Here is a 5,655-nt window from a genome sequence, read left to right on the forward strand (position 1 = left end):
AGGATGATGATTCAAACCCCCGTCTGATCATCCAGATTTTTTCTCTAAATCGCCTAAGGAAAATACCGAGATGGTTCCTTCGAAGGGGAACGGCGGCTTTCCTTCTCCATCCTTCCGAAATCCGAGTTTGTGCTCCATCTCTAATGACCTCGTTGTCGACGGGGCGTTAAACACTAAACTCCTCTTCTCACTCTCCAGCTATGGCTTGCCATGAGAGGGCAACAAAACAGGGCATAGAATATCGTCCACGTGCCGCTGTGCTATGACGGTGCTGCTGATAATAACCAAAGGAGCCTTGCCCTGAAGTGAAATGGCAGCCCAGACAATCACTCCTGGTTGTCGGGCCATATGCCAGACGACAGTTGGACTGGTATTGCACAAATGTCCAGTACGTCTCCAGACACTTCCTCGGCCTGGCATCTCATTAACTTGAGAAGAATTGTCTTTAAAGATGAATCCCACTTCAAAAGAAGCCCCGATGACCAACGAAGACGTGCCTGAAGACGCCACGGACAGCAATGGGATACCAACCTGACTGTCGCCCGCCATACAGCCCAACATCCACGACTGATGGTCTGGGCTGCCATTTCATTTCATAGCCGGACCCTCTTGGTTGTCATTCGCGGCACCCTCACACCACAACGGTACGTCGTCGGTATTCCACGCTCCGTTTTGTTGCTCTTCATGTCATGCCATCCTGGGCTTACATTTCAGCAAAATAATGCCCGTTCGCTCACGGCGAGAGTTTCTACTGCTTGTCTTCGTGCTTGCCAAACCCTATATTGGCCAGCAAAGTGGCCAAATCTCTCCCCAAGACAGGACGTTTGGAGCATTATAGGCAGTGGCCCCCAGTCATCTCGGGATTTTGACGATCTAACGCGCCAATTGGACAGAATTTGGCACGATATCCCTCAGGAGGACATCCAGCAACTCTGCCAATCAAACCCAAGCCGCCGGCCGCTGTGGTCTAGCGGTTCTAGGCGCTCAGTCCGGAACCGCGCGACTGCTACGGTCGCAAGTTCGAATCCTGCCTCGGCTATGGATGTGTGTGATGTCCTTAGGTTAGTTAGGTTTAAGTAGTTCTAAGTTCTAGGGGACTGATGACAACAGATGTTAAGTCCCATAGTGCTCAGAGCCATTTGAACCATTTTCTGAAACCCAAGCCGAATAACTGCATGCATCAGGGCCAGAGGGGGGCCAACGCGTTATTAAAATGCTCAATTTGTATAGCTGATTCTCCCGAAGAAAACATACAATTTTTCTGAAATTATAATCATTTGTTTGTCTGTAAGATTACATCACAGCTAATGGTTTCCGTCCAGACAGTTCCATCGTGGTGCGGTTTTCTTTTTTTTTTTTTTTTATACTAACACTAGCATATTACCATAAGAAAGGTAGTTGTAGTTTAATAACACTTTGAGAAAACATAGCTAGATAGCATCCCCATTTCATTGAACAGAATACAGGTAAAATGAGTTAAAAATTTGTAACAAAAAACGTAACAAAACTTGCTGTACTCCCTAGGCAGCATGTTAGAATTCAGTACCAGTGAATAAATTATTAGTGTGATTGCTTTTATTAAATAGGCAACGGCCTTGCCGCAGTGGATACACCGGTTCCCGTCATATCACCGAAGTTAAGCGCTGTCGGGCGTGGCCAGTACTTGGATGGGTGACCATCCGAGCCACCATGCGCTGTTGCCATTTCTCGGAGTGCACTCACCCTCGTGATGCCAACTGTGGAGCTACTCGACCGAATAGTAGCGGCTTCGCTCAATGACAACCATCATAACGACTAGGAGAGCGGTGTGCTGACCACACGCCCCTCCTACCCGCCTCCTCCATTGAGGATGACACGGAGGTCGGATGGTCCCGATGGGCCACTCGTGGCCTGAAGACGGAGTGCTTTTTTTATTAAATGTCGATAGTCACGTGTATAACACCAAATCTTAGGAATAAGACATCTCATAGCTTTTCAGACACATGTAAGTTCAGCCAATTTCGACCATGGGATTTGTCAGGCATAGATTTAGCCTCCTTCACATCGCCTCTTATGAGCCTTTTCGACGGCGGTATCTCTAATGGACGACAGAAATTGATCACTGTCAAGGAAATGCATAAGTGCCTGTTGATCATAATAACTGCAGAAATCAGCGTTCCTCGTGTGTTTTTATCCTAACTGTTTTTTATTCCTCTCGACCCATATGGTTGTGGAGTGACTTGTCGACTGGACTGGTCTTCAGCCAAAATGGGTTTGAAATACTTCTTCGTTTCGGTAACGTTTATTCCACTTAAATGGGTCTAAACAACGCTGACGAAAGAAATCTTAACACCAAGAAGAGATTGTGTGGCATGGACGTAAATTGGTAAGCATGTTTCTACTTCTGAAAGATGTCTATTCCTGTTAAGCGCCAGTCGCATAAGAGTTGTGTTTGTAGCCCCACTATGAGAACGCAAATTAGGTTTGCTTTATCTACGCGCTGTTACGGTGGTGAGCGTCGATTACCTTTGAGACTGTTCGTGGTGAGTTCAAAAATGGTTCAAATGGCTCTAAGCACTATGATACTTAACATCTGAGGTCATCAGTCCCCTAGACTTAGAATTACTTAAACGTAACTAACCTAAGGACACCACACACATCCATGCCCGAGGCAGGATTCGAACCTGCGACCGCAGCAGCAGCGCGGTTCCAGACTGAAGCGCCTAGAACCGCTCGGCCACAGCCGCCGGCTTTGCGATGTCCTTCGTCAACCCTACACTATGTGATCAAAAGCACCCGGTCACCCCTCTGTAATACGGAAGCGATCGCTAGTTGGCACGAGCGGAGGATTCGCTAATTTAAAAGAACGTGGGGAGTACTGCGTTCTCAGTAGCACCAAAATATCAGACGTGCAAGGCCCATGTTATCGACGACCTACATAAACAACATAGAGTGGCCAAGCGAACTGAAAACTTGGCCTCCATCTTTTGTATCGTCTTGTTAAGTGATATAATCGTCTGCTAGCACGGAATCATGTGTTTTTGTTTGTCCTACTACTACTAATCGTGAGTTTTCTGTCGAGAAATAATTTCAAAAATATGATGTGCACTTTTCGTGTACTATGGCAATCTCAAGCGTAACGTTTGAGATATGCGAGCTGTTGCGTTATTCTGGTAACTTTAACACAAACATGTGCATTTCTGTAATTAATGATATAGCTTACCCAAGAGATGCTGACGAATTTCGGTACGACACTTACAGTAATTACATCTTTGACTTGGTTGACGTTTATCGTGTTTGACACTAGGAAGTTCTGTCTTCCATATATACCAAAGAAGTATATTTATATAAGTCGTTGGTATTTATAGAGGAAGCAGACTGTAGTAGTTGTAAATAATCATTTTAATACGCAATTCGTAGGCTTAATTATCGTTCTCGTCGAGGAAAATTTCAGATATGTGGACTAGAGTTTTTTGTTCTAGCGTCATGTTTTTGGTGTGGATTCCAGCACCTCTAATGGAAGACAGGACTGTCATGTTTCATCTAACATTGCATTGCTCTAAGATGAGAAGAGCGTACGCAACTATACTGAGAAGGCCGCTACTTAGTTCCGCCTTATTTTATTTATCCAGTATTGTATTAGCTCGTTGTTTTTCAAAGGAGTTCTGCACAAAAAATGAAGAACAGCTTATAGTTTACATACATGCATAGCCCATATTTCTGTTGCAGTTATTGCTTAAAACATAATTTTAATCTACAAAAACAGATACATTTTCGATACACCAAGACACACTAAATGCAGTAAGGGGGGGGGGGGGGGGTATACTTCAATAAAGTCAGCTGCCTGTCGTTCCAAATGACCATATAGATCCAGCAATACGATTTAGAAACTTGGCAAACACGACAGTTACGTTTCAGGAATATTACATGAGAAAATATGCTTGTACCTAGCTAAAGTTCGACATTCCAGCAATATAATTATTACGATTAATACAGTCGTACACTGCACATACACTGGACTTGTTTTATGATCAACAAAATAATTTTAATTCATATTTCTATCACGAAAACATATGATTTTCCAGATCCGTTGCATCTGTTCAGCTGACATGTTCGGTTTGCCTGACGTTACAAAATATGGTGGCCAGTGTTGCTTGTTGTTGCCATCCATAGCGCTGTAACGCAGAGACAACCTCTTCATGTTGGTTATGTATGACTCTTTGCATATTACAAGACCGATAGTAGAGCTCCTAGTGGCCTGGCAATGAATTTCGAATTCGGGAAAATATAGCGTGATAATCTGCATTCTTGCTTTGCAAAATACGAGTACTAAATGATAACATTTTTCATTTACATTTTGCAGGTGGGTCCGGTATCTGGCTGGAAAGTGTAGTGATTTGTAAAACTGAATATTGAAATTTCAACCGCGTAGTTGTTATCAAGTAAAAATTATGTTCCAGATTTACGACCTTCTTGTGTGTATCGCACTCTTTGAATTGCATTGTATATATGTTGCTCTCATTCTGCTTATTTTTTCCTGTCAATCGTAATATTCGGTGGGATAAACTATTCTATATTTGTTTTCTGTTCCATAAGAAACAGAAGCTGGTTTCCTCGCAAGCTCTTCTGTGGACTCATGTCTGTCTGTTGCTGCTTGAGAGTACGTGTGTGAACTGCTCGATTTTAACGCATTGTAAGTATATCGCTCCTATTCGACGTTATTTTTGTTCCCATCCGTTTTTTGTACTCTCACATTTAATGCAAGCCATTGAAACTTTCCTGACTTCTGCTGAAATGTACTGCTCGTAGTACCTGTTAATAACGCGTGAAAACATTTGCGTAAATACTGTAGCATTTTTAGCATTTGCAAAGAAGAATGCTCTAGTCGCCAAGACTACAAAGTATACTCATCTACTACACTCCTGGAAATGGAAAAAAGAACACATTGACACCGGTGTGTCAGACCCACCATACTTGCTCCGGACACTGCGAGAGGGCTGTACAAGCAATGATCACACGCACGGCACAGCGGACACACCAGGAACCGCGGTGTTGGCCGTCGAATGGCGCTAGCTGCGCAGCATTTGTGCACCGCCGCCGTCAGTGTCAGCCAGTTTGCCGTGGCATACGGAGCTCCATCGCAGTCTTTAACACTGGTAGCATGCCGCGACAGCGTGGACATGAACCGTATGTGCAGTTGACGGGCTTTGAGCGAGGGCGTATAGTGGGCATGCGGGAGGCCGGGTGGACGTACCGCCGAATTGCTCAACACGTGGGGCGTGAGGTCTCCACAGTACATCGATGTTGTCGCCAGCGGTCGGCGGAAGGTGCACGTGCCCGTCGACATGGGACCGGACCGCAGCGACGCACGGATGCACGCCAAGACCGTAGGATCCTACGCAGTGCCGTAGGGGACCGCACCGCCACTTCCCAGCAAATTAGGGACACTGTTGCTCCTGGGGTATCGGCGAGGACCATTCGCAACCGTCTCCATGAAGCTGGGCTACGGTCCCGCACACCATTAGGCCGTCATCCGCTCACGCCCCAACATGGTGCAGCCCGCTTCCAGTGGTGTCGCGACAGGCGTGAATGGAGGGACGAATGGAGACGTGTCGTCTTCAGCGATGAGAGTCGTTTCTGTCTTGGTGCCAATGATGGTCGTATGCGTGTTTGGCG

General features: G+C 45.5%; 1 pseudogene; it reads left to right on the forward strand.

The window, feature by feature from the left end:
* Window positions 1-1,585: 1,585 nt before the first annotated feature.
* LOC124569478 lies at window positions 1,586-1,703 on the forward strand (annotated as a pseudogene).
* The last annotated feature ends 3,952 nt before the right edge of the window (window positions 1,704-5,655 follow it).

This window comes from Schistocerca americana, unplaced genomic scaffold (genome assembly GCF_021461395.2).
Source record: "Schistocerca americana isolate TAMUIC-IGC-003095 unplaced genomic scaffold, iqSchAmer2.1 HiC_scaffold_15, whole genome shotgun sequence".
In the NCBI taxonomy this organism is placed as follows: Eukaryota; Metazoa; Arthropoda; class Insecta; order Orthoptera; family Acrididae; genus Schistocerca; species Schistocerca americana.